The sequence below is a fragment of the Cryptomeria japonica genome, chromosome 5 (assembly GCF_030272615.1).
Source record: "Cryptomeria japonica chromosome 5, Sugi_1.0, whole genome shotgun sequence".
Lineage (NCBI taxonomy): Eukaryota > Viridiplantae > Streptophyta > Pinopsida > Cupressales > Cupressaceae > Cryptomeria > Cryptomeria japonica.
Genome location: NC_081409.1, coordinates 552,404,412 through 552,423,637, shown reverse-complemented (window position 1 = coordinate 552,423,637; position 19,226 = coordinate 552,404,412). Strand labels below are relative to the sequence as shown.

Below are 19,226 nucleotides of genomic sequence, written 5' to 3'. Positions count from 1 at the left end.
AGGGCTTGAGCTTCAACCACATTGTTGTGTTTCTAATGACATAAACAATTCTTAAAGTCCTCGGATTGCCCTTCGAGGCACCATCGAAATTAAGCTTGCAAAAATTCTTTTCTTTCTTTTTTTTTTTTTTGGGGGGGGGGGGGGGGGGTTCCATCTTATCTCCTTTCTATTTACAAGCTCATTTGAGTTATACATATTGTAGACACCCAAAAATGGTCAACGCTTGCGAAGTCATACTTTAACATTTGCGCATTGCCTTATTTTAGGGTTTTTGCATCGCATTAACATTTCTCCTATGATTTGCACTTGATCTTTATCATTTGTGAGCATCGAGTCCTTCTTCTGCATTCTTCATTTGTCTCGCTTTCGAATTTGGTCGTGTCAATAACAATATTTGTCATGATTTTGGTCAATCTTATCCTATCAGATCTATGTGCGTATTCATTTGTCATCATTTTGGACATCGTCAATCCTAATTAGGGTTTTGTCCTCTTATCAATCTTGTCATCATGCGATCGATTTGTCATCGATTCTTGTCTTTTGATCAATCTGTCATCAATCTTGTCGTCTTGTGATCTATTTTGTCATCGATCCTTGTCTTCTTGTCAATTTTGTCATTTTGTGATCGATTTGTCATCGATCGTCGTCTTTCTCAATCGTGTCAATTTGGATCAATTAGTCATTGTTCCTTGTCAATTGGCGCATTTATCAATCAAATCACTTATCAACATTGGTCGTTTATCAAGTCAGAATCATGATCAAATCGAATCGATATCAATTATCCTTTGTCAAGACCTAATTGTCATCCTTGCATTTCTAATTCATCTTCTAGGGTTTCATGATTTATTCATTTAACCTTGTTTGTCATTTCTCCCTCTAGGTTAAATAATTTTTTTATTTATCCTAAGTCTTCTTGTCACAATTAAATGTTCATTTAATTGGCTAACTAATTTCTCCCTTTTTGTGAATTAATTAATAAATGAAAAATTGTTAATTAATTCACTTAATTCCTAATTTTCCAATTTTCTAATTTTCCTAATTTCTAATTCAATTCTATCCTTTTTTTCTCCTAATTTTATGGGAATGACATTTCAATTTGTCATAATTTGTCATAATTGACAATCAATCAATTTTGACATAGAAATTTGTCATAATTTTGTCATAATTGACAATCAATCAATTTTGACATAGAAATTTGTCATAATCTTGTCATGAATTATCAATCAACCAATTTTGCATAGAAAGTGCAAATTTGTCATAATTTGTCATAATTGCCATTCTTGATTTGCAATTTCCATTTGAATCTCTTCATGCTAATTTGATCTTTTCTCCAATTTGTCTATAAATTGGATGATTTTCTTCAATCCCAACTAATCACATTATCGAATTAATCACTTTTTCGAATCACTTTGTCGAATCAATCACGCTTCGAGTATTCTTGCGCTACTATCTTGTCTACTTGCTTTCATCTCATGTGTATGCACTTGTAGGTGAGATCCACAAACAAAGCTATTTGAAGAAGAAAGAAGGACAATGGAGCCACATGAAGGAGACATTCAAGTCTGCATTTGGTTTGCTTAAGTTTTCAATCTTGAATATCTTGTTTTATAATCTCTATTGGATGTAATTAGGATTGATCATTGCATTTGAGCTTTTGTGATTGAGCTAGATTACTAATAATGATTTGCTTTGATGATTTCCGATTTCCTAGCTACACATATGACTTCCTTTAAAAGGGAGTTTCAGGGATTTCCATTTATTCAATATATCACCAAGAAGTGAATAACGAATCAAGCTTCTCGTATTTTGTTGTGTATGCCTTAATTGATTTAAAAATCGAATTCTCAATATTGTTTAAGACAGTCTTCAAATCATTCTTTTCCTTTATGAAGATACGCCCGTTTCTTTCCCACCAAATGTTTCAAACTAGGATGGCTGGAGCAATATCCCAAATGCTTTCAAAAAAGGAATCAACAAAAAGCCTTGGCCAAGATTCAAAAACCAAGTTTAAGTCCGAATGGAGAGGGGTTATCCAATTTAGCTTATATTGAAGCCATTTCCAACATTGTTGAGCAAGCATACATTTAAAAAAAATGAACTTTTGTTTCATGGACCTCATTACATATGATATAATTGAAAGGTTGAGCTATGCCAAGGGAAAATAATTTGTCACTAGTAAGGTTTCTACCTCTTGATGCAAGCCATGTGAAGTATCCAACTTTCTGTAGGCCAACCCTAGTCCAACAAAAGGAAGATCTTCACAAGGGGAGATTGCTTTATCTCTAATCAAGTGTTTTGTACCCTTGTTTCACTGTATAAGTCCCTGACTTGGAAGGCAACCTGATTAGTTTATCCTTCTCATTTTAAAAGTAGATCACCCTCTTCTTAAGCTCTTGTGAAAGGACACATTAAGCAGAAAATTCAATTTCCCCCAAAAAACAAATTCAATTTTCTTTGTGTAAAAAATATATCTATCTTTTCTATTAATTATTTGTTGGAAAGAACATTTCAAATCTTTTATTTTTCTTTTTTAGAAAAGCTTTAATTTGATTAAAAACATAATATTATAAAAAATAATAAAGAATAAAGATAAAGCAAATTTAAGATATAACATCTTTTACAAGACATATATAGATATTAGAAATATTCAAATATGTTTTTTATTTGTAGGAAATAAAAGATATAATGTAAATGTTTTAATTATTATTTGAATAATAAATTTGTTTAAATATAATTTAAATTATTTAATTATATATATAATTTTAAAAATATATATTTTATTATTACATATTATATAATAATCTAAATAAATTCAATTTGATTATATACTATTTTGATATATTTTAACTATTAAATTTATTTTTATTGAATATCATATTTAATTTATGATATCTTTATTATTTATATTATATAATTTTATAATTAATGGTTTTTTTTATTAAAATTATTTATAATTAATAATACATAAATATAACTAAAATAATATATAATCTTAAACTAATAATTAATAATTAAGTTTAAGATTAATGTTATTATTAGAATTATGATTATTTAGATATTGTAATTATATAAAGACTATATTCTTAAGAAAAATGTATATTTTATATCATATTGTAATTATTTATTCAAATGAGAGTTATAATTAATATTTAAAAATATAATTAAAATAATGAAAATAATGATAATTCAAAATTTTTATAATTAATAATTAATAATTACAACAATATATATAAAGACAAGTACTCTCCACTACATGCCACTTGTTAACCACTTGTTTATAAGATTATTTAAATAAAGATTTGAAAACATTTAAAAAAAAAGTGCAATACAAAAACATTGTTTTTAATAAAAACTAGTTAAATTTTTTATTTTTATTATTTTACTAATTGTTTGAACATAGATTTTTTGATTTTATTAAAAATTGTTAATTTTTTTTTTTTTATCATTTTATTAAGAACACATAATTTTGATTTTATTTTTTCAAAATTTGTATAAATATTCATATTGATTTTTAAAGAAATAACTAAAATGAATGCATTCGTCTTCTTTAATTTTATTTTTAAAATTTGATATTTATCAGCACAATCACATTTTGCAAAGATATAGATATGCCCGTGCATATACCCTTTTTAAGCATTCATAAGCGACTGCATAATTTTAAAATTTCTAGAAATTCCACTACCTATTATTCCCCCGCAAAAGTTATTGGTCTTTGAAGGAAAGACACAAAGGTCGAACATGCACCGTGACGATAACGCTTTAACAGCCTTTCCAAACTTTTATCCCGCTCCCACGGGTTACTTAAGTAGCCTCCTGCTAACGCGACAAAACCACTGTCAAATTCCCGATAAAATATTGTGCATGCAGTATCCAAAACATCAACGACGCACATCCATTCATTTAAATATAGAGCAGACGCAAACCGTTGGATGCTGTAATGAAATTAAGCGGATCCAACACCACGTGCATATTTGCTCGGAGCTGGGCTTAATATCCGCCACAAAACTAACAAGACGCCAAAAGCGGTGTTCACCGTCTTTGTTGATATTTCAACTATTTTATCCTCAGTCAACTGACAACCGCGCCAAGGGTTTCATCAACCAAGGGTTTTTGGCGGAATAACCAGAATATTGAGGATCTTTTTTTGTTTTTCGGCTAAATTTACAGGTAAGCAGAATTCTCTGTATATTTTGAGTTCATGTATGTACGTCCAAAGAAATTTTAAGTTTGCTAGAATGGATTTTTAGGCGCCAAATTTTTGTGCGATTTTTTTAAAGGTTTTTAGGGATGAATTTCTGTAGGTTTACAGAGGAACTTTGTAGATTTATAGAAAATTTTTGTGGTTCCAGGTTTTGTAGGTAAACTTGTAGGTTTACAAACAATTTTTCTTAGGTTTGTAGACATAATTTTTTAAGGGTTTTGCATTCGTGTTGAGCGTGTGGTGCAGTGTTCGAATCGCCTGCAGTTTGTATTCGAACGCAGGGAATTAGAAAGAGAGATTTGATTTAGGGAGCAGTTGTTGATTAGGAAAGTGTGGCCGCAAATATGGAATCTTTTGCAATTTACAGCTAGTATTTTCGTGTGCGTGAATTCAACACGAGAATTGGGGATGGGGCGAGGCAGATTTGATGGACGTAGCAATATTTAATTATGACTAGTCTGGCTTTAAATATTGAAGAGTAAAGTGAGGGGTATGTAAGAGTCTAGAGAAGATCTTGAGCTGAAATTTGAATTTTGAAGTTTTAGATTTTAGATTTTTGGTTTTTCTGTGCGTAAGATGGACTTATAAGAATCAATGTATAGAGTAATAGCTAATGAGGGCAATCTTCACGTAAATACTGTTAATTTTTTATTTCATTGGTATTTATTATTTTGAAAATTGAAGGTGAGAAATCAGGGGGGAAGACTAAATAGACATGTTAATAGTCAATTAGGACAAGTACAGCTTTAAATAGTGAAGAGTGAATGAGGGATATTTAAGAGAAGATTTCAAGTTGAAATTTGACTATAGAAGTTTTATTTTATTTTTCCTCCTTCCTCATTTGAGTAGGATGGGTGTATGAGAATTGATGTGCAAAGAAGCGAGTAACGTATTGAATAACAATGGTTATGAACTTAATAGTCTAATTTTTTTTGTATTATTGGAATCTTTTTTTTGTTTGAAACTTTAATGGACATGGGATGATAAGCAATTTAGATAAAATATACATTGCGTTCAAGCAATTTTGGATCTTATCCAACATGTGTTTTACAATAAGCATTACTAGGAGATACATTAGGCTTAAGTCACTCTAGGTGGAAATGCTTGGTTAATGGTGGTTAGGTGGATTCCCCACCCTTAAAGAAAATAATAAATTAAACTACATGGGTTAGTGGTTTGAAATGGAGAAGAGCTAGCTATTGAGCAAGTCTCTCATAAAAATTGGAGTGACCCAAAAGTTACAGATCACTCAAAAAATTAACCATACTAATAGGGCACTAAATGTCCATTGAACTATACAAGTACTTCCACCAAACAACAACAAAAGACAGGTCAATGAGAATACAACTTGAAACTTGTAATAGTGGGAAAATTTTGGTTTAGTTAAATGTTCTTGTTTTCTAACTAAACGAATTCTATCACATTACACTAGGATTTATATAGTTTTGAATATATTTTGCTACTATTTAATGCAAAAAGACTAAAATAACTCTTGAATTCCCATAAATTCTTTTAAACTTGGAAATGAAAATTTTGCTAAGCTAAAGCATAAAAAAACTAATAAAATGATAATTTTTGAAAATTCAAATGTAAATTTACAATAGATGATTCTAGATCAGTAAATAAAATAGAATAAGGAGCTCGACACCAAAAGAAGAGTCACTATTTTAGTTGCTTGCACGTCATGCTAGCATCCGTATGGCACAAAATGATAAGACACTTCCAGAAAACGTTTAGACACTTCCAAAAACTGTGTGGCTTCAGTCTAGTAGTTCATGTAGTCTATACAACTAGAAACAAGAATGTACTGATAATATACTAGGTGATAGAAAGATAGAGGAACATGATAAATGACAAAATTTACATTGTTTTAAATGAAGAATAGAAATGAATAATTAATGGGGAAACACTTGCAAACCCTTTGTGTGGTTGAGTGGTTCCAAAAGACTTGCAAATACTAGGAACAAAACAAGTGTTTGGGGTTGTTTGGGAGCTTTTTAAGAGTGCTCAAGCCCCCATGTTGGTCTTTTGACCTCCACAAACAACCAAGGGTAAAGAGTATAAAAATTGTGTGCACTCTTATCCTACGTGTATCTAGGAATTTAAAGTAATGCCAAAATAAACAAAATTATTAGTATCAAAATGGGTCTACAAGGAAGACTACCATAGTGTATGTATTCAATATATAAGTGGTGTTCGACACCAAAATAAGATTGCCAAAAGACAATGGGAGATGTAATAAGAAAACTGTAGCAATTATGCAAAAGAAATGAGACAATAGAACCAAGAAATAGTGAGCTCTTTGAAGCATTTGATTGATTAGCAACCAAAGCAATCATGTATGAGCTTTAACCAATGATTTAAAACAAGAGTGTGCAGCAAAAGGAGTTCTCCAACCTTGCAATAGAGTTGTAGTAGGGTTGTTACTTAGAAATAGATATATATATATATATATAGAGAGAGAGAGAGAGAGAGAGAGAGTGTAATGTCCCTACTAATTTGAGATCATTAACTTGCAAAATAGATTGTTAGAATACAACAAACATATATATATATATATATATATATATATATATATATAAGTAATCTAAATTGCAATCTAACTTTAAAATACTTAACATAATCACAACTTTTATCTAATAAAAAGGATATGATTGTCATACGAAAGTATGTCCTTAGGCGGCCGTGAAGCTCGCCTTCTTGGAACCCATCTTGGTTCCAAGCCCTCCAGGAAGTCGAAGGTGAATTCGACTCCTATCTTGAATGTAATTTCTTACATCCAAGCCCTCCAGGAAATCGAAGGTTAATTCGACTCCTGTCTTGAATGTAATTTCTTACATCCAAGCCCTCCAAGAAATCAAAGGTTAATTCGATTCTTGTCTTGGGTGTAACCTCTTACACCCAAGCCATCCAAGGAAGACCCTTGTCTATTCCTTGCCTTGGGTGATGCCTCCATCATCCAAGTCCTCAAAGGGGACCGGCCAGATCCGTCTCTTCTTGGTTGAGTTTAATCAACCAAGCCATACATATGCATATTAGTTTTCAGTATATACTGCCCTAGGGATTATCATAATCCCTCCTTTAGACTAAGGGAGTTTCCTCCCTATAGCCTCCATCATGCGATAACATTTATAATATTTTTTACAATTTTTTACTGTTTTTCATTCCATAATCCATATTTACATATTCCTAATTTAATGTGTATTCCCTAACATATATTCAGAAAATATCCGTTAGCCCAAAATTCACATTTATTTATTAACGTATATTCCTAACTATTCATTGATATGTATTTGTTAACATCTAAGACCCATTCATTAACATATGTATTAATATGTTCATTACTTATATTTATCAATATATGTATTAAAATATTCATTATTAATATTCATTAATATATGCATTAAAATAGTCATTATTAATATTCATTCATATATATATATATATATATTAAAATATTCATTATTAATATTCGTTAATATATATATTAAAATATTTATTAACTATATTCATTTAAATTACTAATTCTATATATATATATAAATCAATTATATTTCCTATAATATATATGACTAGCACTGCCGTTTACCAAAGCATTTATCCTTTATTCTACCTAATGGTTGTGATGACAGACAAATCTGACATGTGTCAGATCTGGTCTGCCACATTATGTGAATGCCTTTATATTAGTATTACTATATTGTGTAGACTTATGTTAATACTACTATTATTAAATTCTGCCTACAACATTATCGGGCTACATATGTTAAGCATACCAAATGTCACTACTGGTTACTTGATAACAGTCCCGATCTGCTCTTATTGGTGCTGCAGTTAATACCCTTTTTCCTTCCCTTTCTTTTCAATGGGATAGGAAAGCATGCATCAATATACCTTGTATTAGACACGAAAGGCTATGTTCCCAGTCGATATGTCTATTCTTCACTACCTATCTCTTCTAGAGATTGCATCTCTTCACAAGAGTTTGTCCCTCTTCGTAACTAGTATGCAATAGTCTTTAATTGATGATGGTTAAGGGGTCTTAATCGTATTTCTCTATTGGATTAATACATCTTATTGATTGCATCCCTTAGCCTTTGTGATGACTAATCCCAATTCAAAATCGATGATAATTATGTTATCATCGCATTCCTTAATTGATATTAAACTCGTACGCGATGACCATCGTGTGGGCAGATAATGACTGTAAATGATAATCAGTTTCTAATGATTAGCCATTTGACTAATACATTATTGTCATCTCATGATTAGTTTTGTATCTATAAAGTATTTGTCTTCAGGTATCAATGATGGACTGAATTAGTTGACTTCTTTCTGAAAGACAATTCACACTAAGTCATTCATTACCTTTCATAACATGCTGATTATGTACTTTATCTTTCATTCTTTAATATCGATGGTCCTTCAAAAGTCGATCTGCTGTCTTGTCTTTATCTTGAGCGGATATTGACTATGGTTGCTGCGATTATGATCTTCCTTCTGGCAGCGACTCCCTTATTCCACTAGGTCCCCTTATAATGAATCGTATGATACGTTGTATATAGCTTCATGTAATGGGATCAACGTCTCCATATATTGACTTGTAATGATAATATTAACTTTTTATTGATTTTATAATTTCGTAATGCTTATAGTCTTAAGTGATATCTCTATATTGATCATTGTTGGTGATTGTTGATACACTAATGTATGCAAGTCTTGTCCTTTGATATATATATCATAGTCTCTAGCATAATTGTATGTATATATTATATTTAGTCTCTTAACTATAATCTCGAACTCATTTATATCATATTTTATTATTATTTATATTATTTTTTTTTTTGATCGATAAAAGGCCGAAGCCAAAATTTATTTCTTTTATAAAAATATTACATCTCCATTCAGTGTGGGCACCGGTAGGAAAGAATGGAGATAAGAAAACCTCCGGTCTAGCCCAGATCCCTTATGGGATCAGATATATGCCTGGAGATTATTATTTATATTATTATTATTATATGTATATATTTATTATTTATTTTTATTATTATTATTTTTTCCTCTTTTGTATTTTAATTGTATTATTGTTTATTATTGAATATATAAATTATGTTGATAATATATAATATTTAAATCATGTTCATAAGTAATGTTTAATTAATGAATTTTAAATAATCATTCATTGGTAATTATTATATTAATTAATAATAATAATTTCTTCATTTAGGGTCTCTCTCTTTCTCTCCGTATATATAACGATCCATGAGGGGACATGTGAGAGAGAGAGAGAGATCAAAAGTTGTTTTACCAAAAGGATAGGGCAGTATTGTTGAGTGAGATTTGCATGTGAGGAGTCAAGAGCATTACTTTGCTAGTGAGTGTTACAATAGGCGACCAAAGATAGGGCTGTTTTACCAAAAGGATAGGGCAGTATTGTTGAGTGAGATTTGCATGTGAGGAGTCAGGAGCGTTACTTTGCTAGTGAGTGTTACAATAGGCGACCAAAGATAGCTCACTGACATTTATCACTCATGACTTCTTCACGTAAGGGCTAGAAATGCTTGTAGTTAGCGAAGGGCATTGACCTTGAAGACATGAAAAACTTGAGCGATTACCTTCCACAAGTGTTGAATCATACCCGAGAAAAAAAGTGCCCTAAAGAAATGTGCTTATCATATAAAGCCATAATTGGAGGTCCATCATGTTGAGACAAAGTGTACATGCAAACTATACAATAATGGCAAGGGGAAATGGTGAAGATAGCCTACATCAATAAGGGTGATGATAAAATGGGGAGATGCATGAGTGAGACAATCTTGTGAAATCATGGCCTCAGAGAGAACAATCTCTTTCAAACCATCCTAATATACAGATTAAATAGCAGAAAATATCTCCAATGCTTTTAATGCTAGAGTTGGTGAGAAGATTTCTAGCTTGGGTGCACTCTTTGATTGTCTCTGTAGATATGAGGCTAGGATGTGGTCTTAAAGTAAGAAGCAATAAGTATGCTTGATTCTAGAGCGATTTTGAGTCTCCAATTAAGGTAACCATCTTTAGCTTTGGTGCTTATTAAAACTTGTGAGTTTCTTGCAACATCAGTGGGTTTACCACCAAGAAAAAAGGTCTATATTAAGCTACCACCAAGAAAAATGGGCTATATTAAGCCCTTTGACTAGAGCTACAACTTCAATCCTATCTTTATTGTCTATTCTTGGGAAGGTTACATGAGTGCATGTGTGTGTGGATATGTGGCACTTGGTGCAAACACTACCAAATCTTGGGTACAAGTGTGTGATGGTGCTGGGATATGCAAGTTGTGTAGTGCTAAAAATATGAATACAATATAACATTAAAACTTAAAAATCAAATTTGAAACTTGAAACTTGAAACATGAGATTGTCATGAAACTTATCAAATAGTTGAATTATCATATGAAAATTATATCATATTATGATTGAGTTTTATAACTTTTTCATATTATCATTGATTATATACTTTATATCCCTACTATTGATTTGCATAATTTGTATCATTTTTATATAAATTGATGCATCAATGTGTCATGACACAATCACAAAATAATTTCCAAAGTGTTTAGAAATTGTTTGTTACTTCATATTGATCCATGAGAAAAATAGTCCTATAGAATAAATGACTTGCTTGCAAATATAGTGCATGCATAGTAGGATAGTATAATCTCAACAAAGCCTTGTGTTTGGAGTTTGCATGCTGGGTGTGGAAGTGTTGTGGGGCATGTGAGTGTGGAAATTTTTCGTGCGTTGGTGTGGCTTGTGCTATAGTACACTTTTTTGTTTGCAATATTTTGTGCAGTCATTGTTAAGGATGATTGAAGTTTTGCCCATGTGTGAGCTTTTAAACATGTCATGATTAGGTGGTTGGTTGATCAAGCCTACGGGATGTTCATGTGTTATTATTTTCTTCTTATACATTGATTGGGAGGTTGGTGATTTTGAATGTTGTTGGAAGAGGTTGGTTTAGTTTTCGTGCTAGAATGATTATATGTTGAGCTGAGCTTGTGGACGATGAGTTAGTTTTGGAGAGCTGAGGGATTAGCTTTAGAGAAGAGATTTTGAGTTGCTACAATTTGTGCCATAAATATCCCTTTTAGGACCATTGTAATCTTTAAAAATTCTTCATTTGAGACTACAATACTATTTTCAATCCATTTTGGTGTTGTTTCCTTATTTTTGCTGTGTTCCATTGTATGACTGTGAGGGCAATGTGTTTTAAGGCTGCCCTTCACTGTCATGCCCCCACTTTGACAATTATCTTTTTAAAGACTTCACAATTTTTTGGCAGGAGAAGACGCCCACAACAAGTTCATATACCATAGAGCAAGCAATCCACTTCCAGAATAATAGAGGTACGATGAGATTATAGAAGCTTGCATGCACATTAAGGGACATTATTATTAATCGATCATTCTAACAACCAATAGTTAGAAGCAAATGTAATCATAATCATAAACAAATGAACAATAAAACAAACTGCAAGGAAGAGGCATGAGTGAAGGAGCATCTCTTCCTAAGGGTTGCAACCAGTTAAAGGACACCACCTTTCGTGTACCTCAAAGGATATAAAAGGCAGATCCATGTTGAAGTAAGGGATCATCATCGAAGAAGATCAACCAACACTCAAGCTAATACACATTACAAACTCAGAAATTAACATATATATCACACAGCAGCTACATTACTAGTAGATATTGTGGTATGAATATAATGCATTATCATATGATTTAGATAACTCATTATATGTCTTCATTTGATAAGAAGTATGAATGTTCGCAGAGATTCTATTGCTTCTAACATATGATTAATAATAGGAATGTATGATTAATGTGGATAAGATTCCTTTAAGCTTATAGCCAATCCACCATCCCATTATGGAGATAAGGTAGGACATATGAGGAGGGCAAGTAGCAAAAAGGTCCATTCAAGTAGTGGTAACCCGAGTGGGGATGGGAGTTTGAATGGCGGGAGCCATTAACAAGCTCCTGGGCTTGATGGATAGGCTCAATGCATCTTGTATGATCTCCCAAGTGCTTCATAATGTGGATGGACTGTTGGGAAAAGCCCTAAGGGAATCTCATGTACATTAAGAGTATTATAATGATGAGTAGAATTCCCTTTGAAAAATTGCTGAAATATATGTTTATTTTTTTATTGATTATTAATTTGGTTGCAGGATCTAAATCAAGGCATTAATCCAGACTTCAATTTAGGAATTGTAGGGCAAATTAAGTTAACTCCTATAGGGGACATTACAATTGGTATCACAGCTTTGATCCTGCCATCCTGTAGGGTAAAGATGAATCAATGGATCATTCTAGTCAATGAGAAGGAAAGTAATATGTATTTGCGTGTATGCTTCATGTTTGCATATATCCATGTGTATGCTTTGTGTTTGGTTCATAGCTGGCGTGTTTCCAGCATGTGTGGATATGATATAAATATTCAGTATAAGATCTCTTGATGAGTGCTGTAAGTTGCCTACTAATTGCCATTATATGTGAAAGAAAATATGTCTTAGTAGGTGATATGCTAGCCAAAGAGATTTGATGGAACACACTAACTGCTTGAAGGTTGATTAGAAAAGCATTTTTGAACCATCATGTTTGTTGATGAGTTAGTTTATAGACAAGATAAGGATGGTTTGTTAGCAAGAGTTATGTCTCTTTAAGAGGATGTATCTCTCCCAAGAGGAGGCATCTCTTTAGGGGTATATAGAGATTTAAAAAAACATTGATACTTGTAAATAATAGATGTGTTGGAAATATCATTTTATTAGTATGACGTTAGCGTCAGTAGTTAATGTTTGAGAGGAAATTGTTAAAAAGGTTACTTGGCTGGCTGTATGTAATGTTCTGCCACCTTCAACATTAAGCACATCCAAAAAATTTGGTAAGTATTAATAAAGTAAAGGGTATTAATTCAGGGATAGTGATTAACTATGAAGGTTGTAATTATTGCAAAATGACGTGATCATGAAGAATTGTGACCCCTTCACATTGGAAGTCTAAAAGAGGAGAGCATTTCATTTGAAAAGATCATCACCAATCAATTCATTCGAGTATCCAATCAGTCATCAAATAGAACATGGAACAAATTATCAACCTATGTAGATCAATTCTACATTCAACAACCAATCATCAACAATTCCTGTTCAAGCCATCAATCAAGCAATTCGTTCTAGCTTCAAGTCATTTGGGCAATTTATTGAAATATCAATTCCTTCAAGCCTCCATTAAGGACTCTGTCAACCCACTAAAAAATTGTCATCATGCATCATTCCAGCAACAAACACCAATCAATTGACAAGTCAATTGATCAATCATCAAATATTGGATATCAATCAATTATCAATCCCATTAGCGAACAAACAACCAAAAAATGAATTTTCACTCATCATCGAAAGAATATAATCAATCGTTTGCAACATTCACATATATACACTTATTGATTTATCAACAACTCGGCATATGAATTCAGAACTTTTTATCAAACTTTTCCTAGCACACGAAGGTGAACATTTTATTCATAGCTATAGGACATGTAGATTCATGGTTTCAAGCTACAAACTATTTTCAATTCATAAGGTTCGAATAATCTTTAAGGATAAAGGTGGAATAGGTCATTGATGTTACCATATAATTCTCCCTCTCTTGTATTTGCTTGAAAAGAAGATTATACATAATCATATGAGGTTTGTGGTGCATTCTAACCACATTGAAAGAATCAATGTTCATAATTCCTCGATCATTTGTGGGAGTCAAGTGACATAATTGAAGATAAGCTCACGAGTCATAATTATTCCCGAGTGCTTAATGTTAGATAATAATAACCTACCTTGAATTAAATGACAAAAATATATCTTGGCTCATGTTTTACAACTTAAGATAATATCAGAGTTTTGCAGCGGAAGATGAATCTCTATAAAGAACAAGCTACCCGGACAACAAGAGGTTCATTTTGGAAAGGTAGACACTCTGAAGAAGCAATGAGAAAATACAACAAAGGAGATTACTCGAACAAGTAATGATTTTATAACTACCCCATGAATTCTAAGTTGCTCAAAAGAAAGGAGAGAAGCATTTGGTAATATGTCTGGAAACTTTGGATTAGCTATGTGAAAAACTTGAAAATGATCATTTCAAAGAACAATGCATTGAAGGTCATAAATATTTGTCCTGCTCCTAACCCTCATCATTAATTATATGGAAAGTTCATTTCCCTACTTTGAATCCAAGAAATATCAATGAAATTGTGCAAGGGCTAGAACAACCAAATCAGTTCTTTGCAGCTATAAATATTAATTTTCAGACATGCTATGCAAGATGTCCTTGTTACTTCTCTCTAAGGAGGGAGAAAACTTGTCTTAAATCCCAGGCCTTGCCACTTACCAACTTTGGGTTCTGGTGTTAAGAGATATTGGGAAATTCGAGTACATAATCAGAATTGTCCTCACACTTTAGAAAGTGTTATCAACCTTAGGATGCTAAAGAACTATGATGATGGTTGGATTGAGGTAAGTATACTAACCACGATTGATTAGGATAATTCCAAGAACATATTAGTGTATGCTAGAAAATGTGGTGTCAGCCTACAATAGGAGAAAACAATTCAAACACACACATGAAACATTGCATTAGAGGTTAGAAATCCAAACAAAATAAATTAATAGATCTAAACTCTTAAAATCGTTCCATGTTCCTCTATCTCCAAGGATCTTCAAGATTCAAGGTGGCTCTCAGCTTGGAAGAGCGCTTGATTCTTTAAGATGACAACCTAAAGAACAAGATTTTAATGATTCTAAGATCTAAATGGAATGCAACCAAGATCCTAGTGATGATTTAGATATGAAACTAGATGATGATGAGATGCAAGATATTGATATGAAGCTTAAACTAGTATGAAAATGATACTAAGATGAAGCTAACATGATATGAGATTAACATGATGTATCTAAGATTATAATGCTATCAAAATGATCTAACATGCTATTATATCAAAGAGAGATAATATGCTTAATGTTATGAGACTATAAGTTTGATGCACAAAGACTTGATTTATTTGAAGAAGGAATGGGCTCTATCTATAGGGAAAACAGGGCAATGGATGGTCAAGATTGGATAATCTTAACAAGGGCCAGGATTGAAAGTTAATCAATCCATGTTCACAATTCTCACCAATGAAATGGTGACAATTGTCAACAAGAGACTGCTTGAGAGGAGATGTAAGAAGCATTAAATGCTTGAGAAGACCTCATGGTTACCTTAGAAGGTAAGGGTTAAGGTTAGGTTAGGGTTATCCAATGGATAAAGGTTTTACCCAAAGGATAAACTCTTGTGCAAGGGTTAAAGGGACAACCATGGTCAAAGCAATGAATGCTTGATGAGACCCTTGGGTTAGATGAAGGTTGAGTTAGTCAAAAAGTCTCTAACCATGCCTCTAATGGTTAGTTAACCATTAATGGTTTGAAGACTTTGGGGACAAATTTGTAAGAGTCCTTCCAAATTTGGGGGTATTCAACAAGTTAGCTTGTTGAAGGCATACAGGCTTTAATGCCTTTTGAAGACACTACTCCAAATTTGAGAAGTGACCTCCTCAAATTTAGGGAAAAGGGATAATGGATGGGTTTAGGTTAATTGATTAAGATTAGATGGGTTTTAGAAGAATTTAGAAAGGGGGTTAGGAGGCAAGTGGGAGATGTAGGATTTTACAAGTGGGTGAGGAAAATAGAATTTAATTAAGATAAAATTAATTTATTTCAATTGTGGTTGCAACTTGCATTTGTAGGATTTTGCAAGTGGGGGGATTTAATTAAATGTAAATTTAATTAAATGGGCTAGAAGGGGGATTTTAAACAAATGTAAATTTAATTAAATGAGCTAGAAGGGGGATTTAATTAAATGGCTTAGATAGAAGAAGGGTATATTAATTAAATCTTAATGTAATTAATTGGAAGAACTAAGAATAATTAAATGAATAAAATTCACTTAATTCATTGTGCAACTTTTAGGTGTCTACATTTTGCCCCTCTTTGAGTTAACGTGTGAGCACATGTTGATTCAAAAAAAATTTGTCAGATATGATGTCGTGGATATGAAAAATTGATTTGATATGAAAAGTCGATATGATGCCCCAGATAAGAATTGATTTGATATGAAAATTTGATATGAAACTGATATGAAATTGATGTCAAGATTTGATATGATAATGCCCCCTCGAGAGATCATTCATGCACAAAAGGCATGAATGATCTCTCCAAAGATGAAGAATGTTGTTTGAAAGATAGAAGAGTGGATAGTGATGCACAAAAGGCATGAATGACATGCATGGGTTTGATAAGATTGATTAGATTGATTGGATTGAGATCAAGTCTGGGTTTAGGTATGGCACCTCCTTTATAAGAGATGGATGATCGAGCATTTGGTTTTAAGAATGATACCGCCTGTATAAGACATGGATGATCGAGTGTCTGGTTTTAGGAACGATATATCCTATATAGGACCGATCAAAACCCTGGTTTTAGGAACGATATATCCTGTACAAGAACTGATCAAAACATCTGGTTTCAGGAAATATACATCCTGTATAAGACATGATAGATGATAGTTTGGAAGAATGATAGAAGATAGTTTGGAAGAATGATGAAGATATGAAAGTGAAGAAATATTCCATGATGAGGCGATAGATATGCATGTGAGGGATGCAATGATGAATGATATGCATTATGTTTCGATATGAGATTTTATGAGGATGATGTGATGCTTAGATAAATGCTCTTGATTTTGATTATGATGTGAATGTATGATTCATGATTTTGATAAGCAAAATATGATGATGCATTGCTTTTATTTATGAGATGTGAGACGTATCTTGAAAATGTGATGTATGATAATGACAATGATGTGCAATTAAATGCAAGATTAAAAATGATGTGCAACCTAATGCAAGATTAAGATGATAATGATGTGCAGCTAATGCAAAGCTTAATATGCATTCTCGTTCTCAATGTTGCCATCTATTGTGATCAAAGTGCCAGTGCTTCCTTTGTTTTCATCATCGAGCCTTGATTTGTTTTAAGTTGATACAAGCATCATGGTATAATTGAACCATAGCGACCTGAGTATAACTTACATGGATTTTGATATTACAAGACGACACAAGCATCGAGGTATAATTGAACCAAGATGACATGAGTGTTGCTTGCGTAAACAGAGAAGAGTTAACCTTTGTCCCATACAAATCCGAAATGTCCTCAGCGATATGCCAGTTGCTTGCTTCGTAGGACAAATTTGCATGGTAAAAGACTTCACTCACAGATAGAAGACAAATAAAACATCACATTCCTTCCTTGCTTCTCTAGTCGTTGAGACATCCTTGAGTCACTTAAGAGATATGATAAGCAAAAATTAACAACCATAAGTAAGCATGCATGCTATTTGGAATGTATTCCTGTCAATTAAAACATCTTGCAAATAGATCTTTGTTTAGTTGAAATCAGTTCAAGTTTGTGATGTCTAGCCTTCTTGCATTGTCGTTTGTCCTTTGTTGGTTGTTTTGATCCGTGTTGTCTTGCTACATGTTTGGTCTAATGTTGAAAATATTGAAGGCGAAATGCCCCTAGCAAGGTTAGGATTTTGCCCCTTGCTGTTGATACTACTTCGATATGGATATGTATATTGATCACCAAGCCATGGTGGGATATGATTTGGATAATTGATTCAGATAAATCAAGGACAGTGACTACACTAAGTATGTCCACGATTGATAAGCATTTATGAATTTCCGATGATGTCTGAGATGGATGGATATGATATGTACAATATGATTTGTGAAACATGTAGTGCCATCAATTGATAAAGATAAGGCTAACTAGAATAAAATCCAGCAGTCATATTGATCTATGTCATTGATTTGATTTGTTCGATGATTGATAAGAATGTCTGGTTTCAAAGAGTGAGTACCCCATATAAGATCGTTCTGTTTGGTTTTGAGTGTACCTATCCTTGTATAAGACATGTTGATGTCGATAGATGGATTGATTATCAAGACTCGATGATTGATAGGGATGTCTGGTTTCAAAGAGTGAGTACCCCGTATAAGACCGTTTTGTCTGGTTTCGAGTGTACCTGTCCATGTATAAGACATGTTTGATGTTGATGTTGATTTCGAGTAATGAATTGATTAACAAGACATGTGATCAGTTTGATTGTAGACTTTGAGATTTTGCTTGTTGTTGATCTGATTTTATGGATGGGCCATGCGTTCATGGTTTGATTTTCAATTTTTTTTTGATTGTCGATTTTTTGATTTTTAGTTTTTGGATGTTTTGGTTTTTTGATTTTTTGGATTAGAAGAAAGATGTATTTGGTTGCCCCAATGTATAGCAAGACAAGGAACATTATGAATGGATGATTGAATCATTGAGGTGGAAATGGATTTTTTGTCCATAGGTTTGATTAAGATCAAGGATGGAAAAGGGGATATGTATAGGATAGGATATGGATAGCACTGGAGGATGGAAGAAATGAATAGATAGGATAAGGGATATGGATAAGATGATATGGATAAGGTGAAGAAAGATCATAGATAGCATAGGATGATAGAAGAAATGAATAGATAGGATAAGGGATATGGATTAGAGTGAAGGAAGATTGTAGAAATAATTGGATGATAGAAGCAATGAATAGATAGGATAAGGGATATGGATTAGAGTGAAGCAAGATTGTAGAAAGAATTGGATGATAGAAGCAATGAATAGATAGGATAGGGGATATAGATTAGAGGATATGGACAAGGTGAAGTAAGATCATAGATAACACTGGATGATAGAAGCAATGAACAGATAGGATAGATGGTATGGATAAGAGGATATGGATTAGAGGATATGGATGAGGTGAAGCAAGAATAGAGTGGATGAACTTTGCCCCCCAAGCATAGAGGTTTCCATTTGCAAAAAGGCAATATGTAAGATTGTCACAATATTTAGCACCACC

The 19,226-nt window shown here is 32.6% G+C and overlaps 1 protein-coding gene across 5 annotated transcripts in view; it reads left to right on the top strand.

Moving 5' to 3' along the window:
- Positions 1 to 3,793: 3,793 nt before the first annotated feature.
- Positions 3,794 to 19,226, top strand: part of LOC131063517 (uncharacterized) — a 107,606-nt gene continuing 92,173 nt past the window's right edge. The window contains exons 1-2 of one of the 5 annotated variants that reach the window (XM_057997375.2): positions 3,799 to 4,167; positions 11,522 to 11,585. The gene's annotated coding sequence lies outside the window, so the exon portion shown is untranslated. Of the gene's footprint in view, positions 4,168 to 11,521; positions 11,586 to 19,226 lie in introns of all 5 variants that reach the window. The other 4 variants (XM_057997388.2, XM_057997383.2, XM_057997369.2 and 1 more) reach the window with 4 other exon arrangements.